The sequence below is a fragment of the Physella acuta genome, unplaced genomic scaffold, assembly GCF_028476545.2.
Source record: "Physella acuta isolate Inbredline_101_S28 unplaced genomic scaffold, ASM2847654v3 ptg000400l, whole genome shotgun sequence".
NCBI classification, from domain to species: Eukaryota; Metazoa; Mollusca; class Gastropoda; family Physidae; genus Physella; species Physella acuta.
The window spans coordinates 150,839-168,145 of NW_026731919.1; positions in this window are offsets into that span (position 1 = coordinate 150,839).

Below are 17,307 nucleotides of genomic sequence, written 5' to 3' on the forward strand. Positions count from 1 at the left end.
TTCTTTGTGGCGTATTTACGGCTATCGGAAACAGATAGTGATTGGTATCTGATACGATTGCTGTGTTGGGCCTACTAAATGCAGCGTGTCATTGTACTAAAAATGTTGTCTATATGAGCGACTGATAACACATAGGTATAAGCAGTGGCGTAGCGAGGTCGGATGTCACCCGGTGCGGCACTTAAGTGTGTCACCCCCCAGAAGCGTAGCGACCCTTCCCGGGTACACACTTTCAAGTTTTCGATTTGCACCCCCCCCCCCCCTCAAACTTCCGATTTGCACCCCCCCTCAAGTTTTTCTCTATTTATTTTGCTATTTTTTGCCTTGGTGTCACCCCCATAAATGGTGTCACCCGGTGCGGTCCGCACCCCCCGCCCCCCCCCCCCTCGCTACGCCCCTGGGTATAAGTGAAATATGAATATTAGATGTTATTGATACGAAGAGATTAAAAATGGGTCCGGGTGATTTTTTAAAAATAAGGGGAAATCACTCTACAAATAAAGATATTTCTTGTTAGTTAGGCCTGATTATAATATCGTCGGAGAAAATCAGAAAAGGAATTAGGAGCTAATTTTTCAATAAAAATCATTGCTACGGTTATCATATTTTTATGTGAGCGGGTGAATGGATTATTTATTTTGTATTATTTTATTATTTTAACGTCTGCTGATTGCGACAAACAGCATATATAACCTTAACGTCTGCTGCATCCCTCACTCACCAGGTGACGTTGCTGCTGTTGATAATTCAAACAATACATTCTTATCAATTCTATTTTTAGAACATTAAAAAAACGTGTGTTTATTTAAAGATCCTTACTCTATTTCATTGTTGTAATTGTTTTACTGAGATACAATGTGCGTGATTGTGAACTTAATACAATACAAGTTATCGCGAAGTGGGTAGTAAGACTGATTCATCCAGTGGAGTAGCTAGGTGAGGGCGGGTGGGGCAGCCCCCCCCCCACAGGGTGCAAATAGAAGTAAAAATTATTAAAAAGCTAATTTTAAGCTGAAGTATTGAATTATTCATAATCAAAGTTACAAAAGTAAACGACTACAATGCTTAAGACAATTTACACAGTGATTTAAGTGTTTTTTATACCGATTTTATAGCACCAAAATAGAAACTGTTACGGGATAACAACTGGTAAAAAGCGTCACAAACCTTTCCTACTTAGAGGTGGTGGTGTTGCAGGGGGGGGGGGGGGGGGGCTGGCGCTTTTTCACAAACAGGAATAACTATATATAGAAATGGACAGAAGGGGTAAAAATTGATAGTCCGCCCCGGGTGCCGGATTTTACGCTACGCCTCTGGATTCATCACTTTGTCATATTGTGTGACAGTATTTTTTCGTGTGCTAGAGTGTTATATTGTGTTATAGTTGTTATATTTTGTGTGTGCGTCTTGTGAAGCAATGTCATGTAATACTTCACTTTCATTTTTCCTCGCAAATATTGTATATACAAAATACTTGTATAATAAACTAATATACTCATAAAAGTGAATATAAAAACATTTTTGTAATTTTGAATATTTAAAACGAATGCAATAATGTATGACGTCATGACATGAATATTCAATAAGTTCGAAACGATGAGAAATTTGTTTTTCATTAAATATTAATTTTTAATAGTTACCTCCCTCCTATTTCTAAACTATTATAAGTCAGGGGAAGTAATAAAGCTGGTTTCCAAAACATGCTAAAAGTAGAAATATATTAAATTGCGAGAAAACAAAAACATTTTTTGCTATCACAAAAAAATTAGTATATTAAAATGTGTATGTAACAATTTTTATTATCCTGATGAATTGCATATTTTAGAGTAATCTTGCGTCTTAAGTATTTTAAAAAAGCATATATTTTTTAACCAACTATGTTATTAATTTAGGAGAGTAACCATTTAGTAATTCTTCTTGCACCTTTTACGGGTTGAACTCTAAATACAAGCTATTTACAAGTTTTTATATTTAACTCACTGTGTCTGTCTCGTCAGTCGTCAGTCTGTCGTAAGTCTAGACCAGGGGTCGGCAACCTTTTGAAGCGGAAGAGCCAAAAGTTACAATTTTCAAATATTCCCTGGTTTTAAAGAGCCACTAACATTTTTTAAATTCAATTTTTTTATTTTTTTATTAAGATTATTAGTATTTGTTCAAGGAGCTGGAGAGCCGCATCTTGATATCAAAAGAGCCGCATGCGGCTCGCGAGCCGCAGGTTGCCGACCCCTGGTCTAGACCAGGGGTCGGCAACCTTTTGTGACGGAAGAGCCAAAAGTTAGCAATTTACAAAATTACCCAATTTAAAGAGCCACTAACATTTTAATGTCAATATTATATTTGTTTAGGATGTTATATATATATATATATATATATATATATATATATATATATATATATATATATATATAATTTAAAGTAAGTAGCTTTAAATAATGAAATAATCTCATTTGTTTTTGTGTTGAGAACGTCAGAGTACTTGAATTTGATTTGAATTACTCAAATCTCTTAGTGAAAACATCCTTCATTTTGTTTATAGTAATGCTGAAGTGATTCATGTTAATAGTAATATTGTTTTTTTGACGATATTTTTTTCAGATTTTTTTGTAATTAAGTAATTTACCGCTCTGCGTTTTTTCAACAACAAAAAAGTATTTATTTGTTTCGAAACAAACCACTTTTTCAAGGCAGGGTTTTCATTGAGATAGGGAGTAGCTAAATATTCTAATAGAATAGTGAATGTTTATTGTGTATATGTATTTTTCTATAGTTTATTACCGAGTTTTTCAGAACAATATTATTATGAGTTTTGAAAATAAAATAATAATTGATATTTTTGCACGGCGCTAAAGAGCCGCATCTTGACATCAAAAGAGCCGCATGCGGCTCGCGAGCCGCAGGTTGCCGACCCCTGGTCTAGACCAGTGGCGTGCAGAGGGGGGGGGCGGAGGAGGCCCAGGCCCCGGGCATCCACATCAAGGGGGCATCCAACGGGGTAAAAAAATAAAAAAAAAATTAAAATTTTTTTTTTTTTTTTTTTAGGAAAGTTAAAAGTCTTCTTAGGTTTGTCTACCTAGGCAGAATTATCAATTTGCCGAATTCACCGAAATGTGTATTTACAATCAACAAAAGTCATTGGTGAAGGGTAGTGGTGTAGTAGTCATTGATATTCCCCTAATAAATGTATGCAGTCTTTCAATTAATAGAGTATCTGATACTTATTTAGGTATAGTGTAGGTAGGAGCATCTTTTAGAGAACATGCCCATAATCATTTTATACACTTATGGTCATCCATACAGTATTAAAGCCCATGATTATAATTTACACACTGTAGGGGCATCTTTTAGAGAACATGCCCATAATCATTTTATACACTTATGGTCATCCATACAGTATTAAAGCCCATGATTATAATTTACACACTGTAGGGGCATCTTTTAGAGAACATGCCCATAATCATTTTATACACTTATGGTCATCCCATAGAGTATTAAAGCCCATGATTATATTTTACACACTGTAGGGGCATCTTTTAGAGAACATGCCCATAATCATTTTATACACTTATGGTCATCCATAGAGTATTAAAGCCCATGATTATATTTTACACACTGTAGGGGCATCTTTTAGAGAACATGCCCATAATCATTTTATACACTTATGGTCATCCCATAGAGTATTAAAGCCCATGATTATATTTTATACAATGTAGGGGCATCTTTAATGTTATTTTGCTTATATTCATCATAATAGTTTTGAAGGGCATCCAAACAGTAATTATGCCGGCATTCATTTTATATATCGTCAGGGCATCTTTAAAGTAATTTACTTGTATTCACGTTTGTATTTATATAATTACAGCAATTATCCCATATTCGTTTTATATATTATCGGATGATATTTATTTTGCTTATATTCATTATTGAATGTCTGAAGGGCATACATACAGTAATTATATGCCCATGTTCGTTTCATATATTATCGGAACATTTTTATTATGTTTCTATTCATTGCATGATGTTTGTAGGGCTTCCATACAATAATTATGCCCATATTCATTTTGATGGACGTAACGGCATTCGTAGAGTGACTAAGCACATAGCCTGTTGTTGTTTTTTTTTATTGTAATTATGATCTTTATAATATTCATGACCATATGGATTTTTGTTTTTTAAATATTGTAGGGATTAAATTCAAACTAAAAAAGTGCGTACTGTTTTGATACAGTGGGCTGAGTTCACTTCATTGTAAAGTTGTCCTGAAGTCTCACACGTCTTAATTACCGGCATTCACGGCCGCCCGGTAGTCCCGTCGAGAAACACAAAGGTGTAGCTGGCTGTCACTTTGTTCCCTCCCTCAATTTAGACAAACCTCCTATTGTACTCGAATCTGGAGACTGTTTTTTTTTTCCATCCGATAAGCATAAATTTAAATGCACAATCTGCGTGATCTTTTACCTCACCACACCAACTTTCACCCACCCCAAAGCACTACTCATTATCTTAATTGGGGGCACATAATATAGACCTAGTTTTATTTCAACTAATAGTAGAGCCATCTGTAGAGTAATTGATCCCAAATTGATGTAATGAAATGTGGGGGTGGGTTCAGGCCATGGTCAACATTAGTGGATTTCCCCCCACCTGAACTGGACAGAAGGCGTTACCGGGTTTTAAATTTGGCAATACAAGTCCAAGTTGTAGGGAGGGTCTGACATAGCGAAGTGAATGGTTAGACACGGGCCGATGTTTTAGAGTACCTAGCATCACATCTCCTTAAAGCATTGACCTTTTGACCGAGTGGTTTAGAGATTTTTAAAATCTGAAACATCTCTAGTTCAATGCACACTCTAGGAATTCCTAAATAGGCGAAGAGAGAAACATCCCATAAATAAAGGCGTGTCTGACGCGACGCCCTAATTGTAGACACGGACGTTTTTGTACCCTCGGTGCCGGGCGGTAATACAAAACCGGATGAGACTCTTTTGTAGTGCATCACAGCCCCCCCTCCCCACCACGACACGTCAGGCAATTCTCTCCCCTCTCTCCCCCTCCCCCCAAAGTTCCAACCATTCATTCCTTTTGGATTTAGCTGGCTGTAGTCAACGTTTTCATCTTAATTAAGATAAGTACAAATTTTTAAATAAATGCTTTTCTATGTGTATTAACGGATTGTAACTAAGCTATATATATATATATATATATATATATATATATATATATATATATATATATATATATATATATATATATATATATATATATATATATATATATATATATATATATATATATATATATATATATATATATATATATATATATATATATATATGGGGGCATCTTCCGCTTGATTTTGCCCCAGGCATCTACATAGGTCTGCACGCCACTGGTCTAGACCTGGGGTCGGCAACCTTTTGAAGCGGAAGAGCCAAAAGTTACAATTTTCAAAATTTCCCTGGTTTTAAAGAGCCACTAACGTTTTTTTTTAATTTCAAATATTTAATTTTTTATTAAGATTATTAGTGTTTGTTCAAGGAGCTGGAGAGCCGCATCTTGATATCAAAAGAGCCGCATGCGGCTCGCGAGCCGCAGGTTGCCGACCCCTGGTCTAGACCAGGGATCGGCAACCTTTTTGGAAGGACGAGACAAAAGTAACAATTTACAAAATTTCCCAGTTTTTAAAGAGCCACTAACATTTTTATTTCAATATTATATTTGATTAGGATTATATATCAAAGGCGTAGCGAGGGGGGGGGGGGGCATATGTCCCCGGCCGCCGACCTTAGGGGGCGCCAAAATGGGTTGATTACACCATGTTATTAATTTTCACCCTCGTTTATGTAAAATGTTAATTTTAAAAAAAACTAGCCCTTGTTTAAATTGTTGAATCAACATGCTTTGACCCCAACCTCCCCCCCATTTGATTGACTTCGTCCCCATGACCCCCACCCCCTCACCCATTTTTCAATTTAGTCTTCATCTATTCCTTTCCCTAGCTTTAATTCAGGTCACCAATTCCCCGTTTTGCATAGCATTCTGTCAATGTTAGATGTCTTATGCAATTATGTGTACATTTTAAGTAAATCGGTTTACTGTAAACACAGACATGCTGATGTTACTTGTTCTAATTAGAAATAAAATTATTTTAAAAAAATGCTTATTTCAGCAAAAGAATAAATCAACTTGCTAACATCCTGCCTTTATCGAGTGGAAATAAGTACAGTGTTTGTTTAATCGACAGGATGTGAGAGGAAATAATCACATTGCTTATTACCTCTATCCTATGGCCGAAATAGGCACTACCAAATTTAAGCATTGTAATATTTCTAAAAATGATAGGATCAGAGAACCAACAGTAAAAGCACGTTTGTTGTCTGTTGTCTGCTAATTAACCAACAGTAAAAGCACGTTTGCTGTCTGTTGTCTGCTAATTAACCAACAGTAAAAGCACGTTTGTTGTCTGCTAATTAACCAACAGTAAAAGCACGTTTGTTGTCTGCTAATTAACCAACAGTAAAAGCACGTTTGCTGTCTGTTGTCTGCTAATCAACCAACATTAAAAGCACGTCTGTTGTCTGCTAATTAAACTGCAGTAAAAGCACGTTTGTTGTCTGCTAATTAACCAACAGTAAAAGCACGTTTGTTGTCTGCTAATTAACCAACAGTAAAAGCACGTTTGTTGTCTGCTTATTAACCAACATTAAAAGCACGTTTGTTGTCTGCTAATTAACCAACATTAAAAGCACGTTTGCTGTCTGCTAATTAACCAACAGTAAAAGCACGTTTGTTGTCTGCTAATTAACCAACAGTAAAAGCACGTTTGTTGTCTGCTAATTAACCAACAGTAAAAGCACGTTTGTTGTCTGCTAATTAACCAACAGTAAAAGCACGTTTGCTGTCGGCTAATTAACCAACATTAAAAGCACGTTTGCTGTCTGCTGTCTGCTAATTAACCCACATTAAAAGCACGTTTGATGTATGCTAATTAACCAACAGTAAAAGCACTTTTGCTGTCTGCTAATTAACCAACAGTAAAAGCAGGTATGTTGTCTGCTAATTAACCAACAGTAAAAGCACGTTTGATGTCTGCTCATTAACCAAGAGAAAAAGCACGTTTGCTGTCTGCTAATTAACCAACAGTAAAAGCACTTTTGCTGTCTGCTAATTAACCAACAGTAAAAGCACGTTTGATGTCTGCTAATTAACCAACTGTAAAAGCACGTTTGATGTCTTCTAATTAACCAATAGTAAAAGCACGTTTGTTGTCTGCTGTCTGCTAATTAACCAACAGTAAAAGCACGTTTGTTGTCTGCTAATTAACCAACAGTAAAAGCACGTTTGTTGTCTGCTAATTAACCAACAGTAAAAGCACGTTTGCTTTCTGCTAATTAACCAACAGTAAAAGCACGTTTGCTGTCTGCTAATTAAACTGCAGTAAATACACCCCAGTCGCCGGTTCGTGTATAATAACGATTCAAGGAAACCACTAATTGTTTCTTATGAATATGTCACTCGAGAAATGCTTTACGATTGCTTATGGAGTATAACTGGGTCTAGGGCATTACCCCCTTCCCCCTGTCAATTACCCCCCAGGAAATTCCAACCATCCGGCATTACCCCCAGAGCAATTACCCCCTGTCAATTACTACCCCCCTCCCCCAAGCTCAACAAACATGATTCCAACTCCAACTCTAGACTTATATATTACTGTAATCCTAACCTTAGGTAAACGCCTAAACCTAACCCTAACCCCAACCCTAGACATTAGTTTAAACCTAACCCTAACCTGACAGGTGGGGGTGATTGGGGTGGGGAAATGCCTTGTTCCCAGTATAACTAATTGTGGTTTATTCGTGATTTGTTTGTGTGTTGGTCGTGGGGGGGGGGGGGGAGTGTCTAGAATTACCATATTTGTGATGTAATGGGTTAATCCAACATGTTTGCGTCTCAAATGATACATTTTAGTGAAGGGAGCGCACTCAACATAAACATTAGAACTCAATTAGATTATTGCTTACCTACCCTAGCATGGTTCATATTACGATGCAAAAAGGTTCTCTTTATCTGATAAGGACATGGAGGAGACTAATAAACCATTAACCTCCTTTTTTTTAATTTTTTATTTGCGTGTTTTGAGACATTGATTTTATTCGTAAATATTACCAAGGTATCCCATCATTGAATCTTTCTTCTTCTTCTTCGTTCTTAATTATTAGTGTTGAAGGGGATCGAGATTTATCTGCCAGTGGCAGAGACTTTGTTTGAGCTTTTTGCCGACTCGACCACGCCTCCAACACAATTAAGCGTTACGTGTCAACTGGTTATGCGCCATTGAGGCCATTGACTCCGATTTCAGCCTGCTTTTCTTTTTGGATTTGCTTCCATAGCCTTTGTCCAACCAAGAACAAACTACAAGGCAGCAGTTGTTTTAATTTTGGAGTTGTCTCTCCTAGGAGAGTGGCTGTCCCCATGAGCTTAACCGACTCGACCACGCCGACCCTCATTGAATGTATTGTTCCATTTTTTATTCCAATTTACTCAAAATTATGTTTATTAACGTGAAATAAAGTATAAAATTCAGATTAAAAAATAATATAACATTACTTTTTAAAAACAAAAAGTATGTTTTTACACTTTTTGAGCCTATTCCTCACGGTCGTAAGCCTTCGTCACGATAGTCCGAACCCCGCCCCCTCCTCCCCCTTACGAGACTGTAAGTGCCCGTAGTCCCAGTTGCTCCGGCAATTGAAAAGACGTGTGCCAGTGGCAAAGGCGTTGCGACCGGGGGGGGGGGGGGGGGTACATATGTCCCCGGGCGCCGACCTTAGGGTTGGAAAAACAAATTGAAAGTTTAAAGGGGGGGGGGGGTGCAAATTGAGAGTTTGAAAGGGGGGAGGGGGTTGCAAAATGAAAGTTTGTCCCCGGGCGCCGAGAAGAGTCGCTACGCCTCTGGACACTGGCTCGACGCGGTCAAGGTTATGAGTCCGGGATCTTTTAAGCCAGCTCGCCTTCACTGGTTGACCGTGTTTCTTCCAGGCATCTCAGTCTGATCATTAACCAACAGCAGAACAAATTCTAACGTCGGTGCTTTAACCAACAGCAGAACTAATTCTAACGTCGGTACATTAACCAACAGCAGAACCAATTCTAACGTCGGTACATTAACCAACAGCAGAACCAATTCTAACGTCGGTTCATTAACCAACAGCAGAACCAATTCTAACGTCGGTTCATTAACCAACAGCAGAACCAATTCTAACGTCGGTTCATTAACCAACAGCAGAACCAATTCTAACGTCGGTTCATTAACCAACAGCAGAACCAATTCTAACGTCGGTTCATTAACCAACAACAGAACCAATTCTAACGTCGGTTCATTAACCAACAGCAGACACAATTATTTTGACGTCTGCTCATTAACCAACAGCAGATAAAAGAATAATTGGTTGCAACCACTGACTCCCACAAAGCTTTGCAAATGTTTCTAATCAAGATATAATTGGCGTCTTGTATACATAGATTTAGGTAGTACCATATTGTGGTTTATTAGTTGGAGAATGGAAAGGGTGTATTGTCGAGGATTGCTATCATGTGTTTGTGGTGTAATGGGTTAAAATAAAATAACTATGTCTTATATAATACGTTTTACATAGGTGGGGGGGGGGGGGGGTACATAATTCCCCGGGTGCCGAGTGATGATCACTCAGCGTTAACTTCTACTTGAGTAAAGTAGTTACTTATCTATCTCGCATGTCGCTGTACTAATTGGCTCCACAACACACGTCCCCTCTAACAGGCTCGGTAAAGATTATTTCTGATAGAATAACTAACCAGATTCCTATTAATACTTCTAATCGTAACCCCACTCTAGCCCTAACAGCAATACCAGCATAGCAGAGGCGTAGCGACCCTTCCCGGCGCCCAGGGACAAGCTTCCGATTTGCACCCCCCCCCTCAAACTTTCGATTTGCACCCCTCCTCAAGCTTTCAATTTATTTTTCCAACTCATTTTGGCGCCCCCTAAGGTTGGCGCCCGGGGACATATGTCCCCCCGCTCCCCCCTCGCTACGCCTCTGCAGCATAGCACCTATTTTATATAGTGTTTCATGCTTTCGGCCAGGTAGCTTGATTGCACGAGTTACAAAACATAAGGACTCGAGTTCGAATCCAGGTCATGTTAATGTATTTTACGTCTGGTAAATGTGTCCAAGTCGATCCACTATTGACGGTCATCTTGCATAAGTCAGGATTCCTTCCATTGAATGCTGAGACCACGGTAGCAGCTGAGTGCTCCCAAGACTCACCAAGGTTTATCTCTGCTGAGAAAGTTAGAGACGCCCGAGTTGATGTTGTCCCTTCTTGAACCCATCAGACAACAGCCTTGTTAAGCTGGACTGTGTACGGCATCACGGTGCCAGACAGATCGAACTGGTCATGAATCACGTGATACACAAGATAAGACCATCCTGCTCTAGAGATAACATGGGATCGGTGACATCAAAGAAATGGAGGGGGAGAGGGGGGGGGGCGGTGACGTTATGTTTCCAATCGTGCCGCTGTTGTTTACCGTCCTGACAATCGCGCCATGGTTACACGGTCACTCACACTGACTATTTGAATGGGGTCGCCGAAGCTTCAACTGAAATGTACAGTAATCAAATATACACATCTCTATTTACATAGATGTACAATTATTATGTAATTATATATATTTTTAATGAACATAATGATGTATGACAGCGTGATATACGTTTAATAAGTAAATTTGAAATATTACATGTAATTTTGTACATTGAATATCAATTTCTTTTAGTTATCGCCCTTTTGAACATTATGACAATTCAAGGGAAATCATCATCATTCCCTTTTCCGAAAGATTTTGAAAGTAGAAATATTTTTAGTAGGAACAGAAAAAGAATAGAACATTTTCTTTGCTTAAATACAATGTATTATACAATTCATAAGGACCGAACACAAATTTTCATATGTGTTTTATATTTCATTGTGTTGGAATAATTAAACAAATTATTTTTAAAGAAACCTTTAAACGTTTTAAATAGTTGAATTACATATTTATAAGACTAGCTTACTCTATATAATGGTACTGTGGTTTCATTGAATGTCAATAAAAATAATAAAAAAAAAAATAAAAAAATAAAAAAAAAAAAAAAAATAAAAAAAAAAAAAAAATAAATTAAAAAAAAAAAAAAAAAAAAAAAAAAAAAAAATAATAAAAATAAAAAATAAATAAAAATAAATAAAAAATAAAAATTAAATAAATATCAAACAATGCTTCATTGAGTCCACCCATCTCAGTTGGGTATTTAATTTACATTGGGGAAACAAAGGCGACTGGGCATAGGGCTGACCAAACTATCCCTTCACACACTGAGGTCTCTGAATCAAATGAACTCTACTTCATCTGCTCTAAGTGTCTTGGGCACTAACGGGAAATAATGATGTTAAAAAAAACAGGTGAATCAACAACATCAAGACTAATGTTTATGGTTTCAATTAAAAGCAAAGTGGTTTACATTGTTTAAATTTTATATATATATATATATATATATATATATATATATATATATATATATATATATATATATATATATATATATATATGTAACTAGGGGAAGTTACCAAGAGACATAACGTGTTACAGTCTGACGTCACAGTGCAGGTGTTGGCTGATGCCAAGGCGTAATATCTCGGGAAGCGATACGAAAGACGGTCTGTCAACTTTGATGTGACAGGATGCAGGTGGCTTATTAAAATCGGACTGTACGACAGAAGCGGCGTAATTAACAGTCTGATGTAACGATTGGAATCGATTACAATTACGATTATGATAGGACCGAATATGAGTACGATTATGAAGGGGATATAAGGAAGGCGACGGCTGAGCTCGAGGTCTCAGAAGGTCTCAGAAAGTCGGTCTCTCTCAGTCAGTCGGTCGGTCAGTCAGTCAGGCAGTCAGTCTCTCTCTCTCAGTGAGTCTGTGTGGCAGTATCCAGTTGGTTATATTGTGTTAAGAAGGACGTTAGACATGTGTATTCAGTTAGATGAAGCCTAGTGAGGACTGTTGGGGGTCCGTTGATTCAGACTATTATGGTGAAACATCTCTCTTGATTCATTATATTATTGTGAAGCATTCTTTGATTCATGTAATAAAAGGATCAATAATGAACCTGCATCTTCGAGTATCTATGCTGTGGTCAATGTTGTGTGGAATGAGTGGTTAGACTCGGGAAGGTCACATTTGACGTTGTCGGCAGGGTAGCCAGAGACTCGTTACATTTGGCGTTGTCGGCAGGATAGACTCGGGGACTCGGTTACATTTGGCTCTGCGAGCAGGATAAGTCTCGTTACATTTTGGCTCTGCGAGCAGGATAAGTCTCGTTACATATATATATATATATATATATATATATATATATATATATATATATATATATATGTATGTATGTATATATATATAAATGATAATTTGTACACAATACCAACCGCACAAACCAAAATACCAAACCCCTCTGGACTCGCATCAGTGCCCGCGGTAGTCTGACCTCAACCCTCCCCCTTATCTTTTAATCGCTCCGACCCCCATGACCCCCTCCCAAGACCAAACCCTTATATTTCTTTATATCCTTATTTATTTTCTTAAGATACTACCTTTCCTTATTATTATTTATCCCCAAATGAATACCACACTGTACATATTGTAAAATAATTTACTTCTTTTGATTTCGCATTCATTCATCTAAAACTTAATTTTTTAAATTTGTTAGACGGTTTAATTTACTTACAGACTTTGCCATACATATACACATGTTGATGTTATTTTTTTTATTGAAAGTACAAGTATTTAATAACAAAAAACGTTGTTATCTGTTAAAAAACAATTCAAATGTCTCTAGAGTGTTTTAAAATAGAATGAACACAATAGGGTTAGACGATGTATGCACACATTCAAAAGACAAACAAAATTATGTTGACGGGCCCGTGATAAACCCTAGCATTAGACCTAGATTAGCGCTAACCCTAACTAATTCTAAATAACCCTAACCCTAACCCTAACCCTAACCCTAACCCTAACCCTAATCCTAACCCTAACCCTAACCCTAACCCTAACCCTAACCCTAACCCTAACCCTAACCCTAACCCTAACCCTAACCCTAACCCTAACCCTAACCCTAACCCTAACCCTAACCCTAACCCTAACCCTAACCCTAACCCTAACCCTAACCCTAACCCTAACCCTAACCCTAACCCTAACCCTAACCCTAACCCTAACCCTAGCCCTAGCCCTAGCCCTAGCCCTAGCCCTAGCCCTAGCCCTAGGCTAGCCCTAGCCCTAGCCCTAGCCCTAGCCCTAGCCCTAACCCTAACCCTAACCCTAACCCTAACCCTAACCCTAGCCCAAGCCCTAGGCTAGCCCTAGCCCTAGCCCTAGCCCTAGCCCTAGCCCTAACCCTAACCCTAACCCTAACCCTAACTACTAATTACTCCATTAGGTAAAGTCGGGGTGTGTGTGATTGTCCAGGGAGCAATTGACGAGTGGGGGTGGGGGGGGGGGGGGTGGGTGGGATGTGATGTTCCCGGGTTAAAGTTAATCAATGACCACCGACTCACACATTCTTTCTGCTAACTCAATACAAAGCTTTGCAAACGTTTCTCATCAAGTGTAGGCTTAATTGGCGACTTTTAATACATAAACGTAAGTTGCAACAGAATGCTGTTTATTACTTGGGGAGGGTAAGGGGGATAGAGTCCAGGTGCTATCGTTGGTTTGTGATGTGATTAGTTTAACATTGAATGCTAGCGTCTAATAACATGCGCATTAGGTAATGTGCTTAATTTGCGTTAACATTTAAAAACCAACAAATATCAACGGTTTAAAATATATAAATATATATATTTGCTATAACAATCCTTAAAACATAGAATTCAACAGTTAGGGGGGTCTTATGCAGATTCTCAGTCGATGATATATTTAGTAAAATAAATATCCGCCTGCCATGTGATTTGCGACAAAAGCTGGATGAGTTTTTATAACAAATGACTCATGCAACAATGAACAGTAAGTTAATCCACTGCTAAGGACTCTATAATCGTGATGTGTACAAATACTGTGAACCTTGAATAAAGTAATAACGGGCACAATCATTGCAAGAGTATCAAGGTATCGATACCACGTGTCAATTCAATGCACGCAGTTTAACGCTTTTAAAAATGATACGATTAATTACCTTGTTTTTGGAAATGTTTACGGCTTTAAGAAAAATTACTTAATTAACAAAATAAATTGTAAATGTAAAAGTAAATTTATTATATTAAAATGCTTAGTAAAATTTGATGATAAAATGAGATACAAATTAGAATATTAAATTAACGTGCTACAAAACTCGACACCGGTGAATCGGGTACCGATGGGTCCCGCTCAGCATGTTAAGCACCCCCCCCCCCCCACACACACACAGTAAAAACACACACCTCAACGGCGAGTAAATTTTAATATGAAGACTATAGGCCTATGTAATTCTAATATTTTAAAACTAATGTATTTATTAATGAAATGATGACACAAATGTTCAATATGTGAGTTTGAAATGTTGAAAAAGGTTAATTATTTAACATTGAACATTAATTTCGTGTGGTTACCGCCCATTTATTTATTGTGTACACATATTCAAGGGAAGTAACAATTATTACGTTTCCAAACGGTGATAAATAAAATATATTTAGTAATAACTAATAAGCAGAAAGACTTTTCGTAGGTTATAAATCAACTATCATAATTTAAATATGTCATATTAGTTGTATGTGTAAAAATTATATTTCTTTGGAATGTAATATTCAAACCACTTAACTTTTTTTAAAGAAAACTGTTACATTAGGTAAATACTGAAATAATTAAGTACTGAGGGAAACATTCATTATTTGATAGGTAAACTGCTATTAATAGTTCTTTTTCAAGATTACTGATTGATTTAAAAAAAAAAAAAAAGGTTTTTTTAATTTCTTTCGTTTAGAAATACAAACGTCAGTTTGTTAGGGTCTGAAGTAAATTCAATGATTTTTGTATTATATTATATCTGGTCGATTGCACATCTCAATTCGAAACGAGTAATTTAATAAAAAAATAATTTTCAAAGAAAAAAACATTGATTGATTTAAATGTTCAAAACAATTGAATTAATTTAAAAAAAACTGTTTGAGGACTGTTTAGATATAGCTGTTTTAAAGGGCAGAATGTTTGCTTTGATGTGTCTCATTGTAATAATATAACTTTTCCGATTGCTTAAAATTTGTATTATTTTAATTCTCTGTAATCCCAAATTTATTTCAGCTCTACTTAAAAACCCAAATGGTGGTTCATCGGAGCAAGTTGTACCGCCAGTACCTCTACAACAAATTGTACCCCCAGAATCACCAATCAACTGCCGTATGACTGTATGTGTCAACTGTGTTTGGATTGCATATGTTGAGGAGCTTAAGGAGTATTGTAAAAGTGTTGGAGGGGACCCAAAAGATACAATTGATAAAATTACATATCCATCTCTTCGAGCTTTTATTAAGATGGAGCTTAACCTAGTGTGTAGTTTGGGGAGAGTTGTTGAGATTGTTGGGCGCTGGCCTGCTAGTGTGTAGTTTGGGGAGAGTTGTTGAAATTGACTTGGTATTTCAAATGATTTTTTACTTCGAAGTAAGATACAAAGTTGAATAATTTTCATAATGTTATAAAAGGGCACTACATGAAAATAGAAACAACAATAATTATAACTAAATAGTGAAATCATCGATGTGATTTGAGGGGTGGGGACATGGGGTGGGGTAAGAGGGAGGGTAGGGACGAAATGAGATCGTGGGAGCAGGGAGAGGGTGCATGGGGGGCATAGGGGATTGGAGATGGTGCCATGTAGATAGTGGAGGTGGGGTCCTAGTCCCTGGCGAGGCATGAAGGAAGTGCATGTGTAGGTTTATTGTATGGCGATCCAGGCGTCAAAAACAGTGCCATATTATCTACATGCTGAGGTGTTACTATTTATAGCTTGTGTGTTAGTGTGCTATATTCGTCGAGTCTCTGTTACCAATCAAATCTGCATGGTCATGTTTGGCTTTAGAATTCTCTTTTTTTTACGTTTTAACATTGTTCCTTCCAATTAAAAATTTTAGCTGCTAGTTTGCAGTGTTTTAACATATCTCTCTACTAGCAAACATCTGGTGCATCACTCAAGCATAGAAAAAGCAATTATTACCAACACCCGCAGTGAGGTTGCACCTACAACACCCGCAGTGGGGTTGCTCCCACTTCCACTATTCCGTCTAAGGCGAGAGCCGATGAGAGGAGCTACTAAAGCTACGGCTCTGTAGTTTAATGAAACACTTGGCCCAAACCTTCTCAGAGTCAACAACAGTAAATCTAGAACTACCTGAAGAAGAATGTCCAGATCTTATTCAACTGTAGCAGCCTCACCTACAATGCTAGTCCTCATCACATCAAGAGGACAACCAAACCTGCAGGGCCATATAATATGCCAACTCATCAGCAACCAACAAATTCTTCTACTCAACTATGGCAGAGCTGACACATGGTTTTTTCTCCTCAAAAGCCTTGACGTCACCACAATGGACAACACAACAAAAAAAAACCAGACAAAATAAACTGGACCCTTAGATGGGTACCTCCGCAACACGCATACAAGCACTACGCCTAATCAGCAACAAAGAATCATCCATAAGTAGAATCCCACACACTAATAATCGCAGCTTTTCTATCTACACTGACAAACCTTCAATCATCCCATATTACATCAAAATAAATTGCAACAACAAAATACTAAATATCCTCATCGCAATCGCCGGGAGGAGACGGGCGTGTCACCTCTGTTACCCTACTCAACACTGGACAAACCATTGTCAGCTAACACATCCAGACACACCACAGTAGGAAACATAGACAACACTAAACCTCACAGTACCCCTTACAACACGTTACAGCATCAGTACGCCACCAACAGAAACCCGCAACAGCGAAATGATCAGCTCTTCAGAAATGACAACAGTAACAACCCCGATACAAAACAGCATGCAACTATCAGAAACAGCAGTACCATAAGCACTGTTGCAACTACAACGAATTATCAGAAGCGTGAAATGCAACACCCAACTCTTCAGAAACTAACATAAAACCACAGGCAAATATTGATACAGAAATAACATTATTTAAAAGGAAACAAGACATCAGCCAAAATATAACAGAAGACAGGGAAACAAAAACCAAAAAATTGGAAAAATACAGTCACCTCA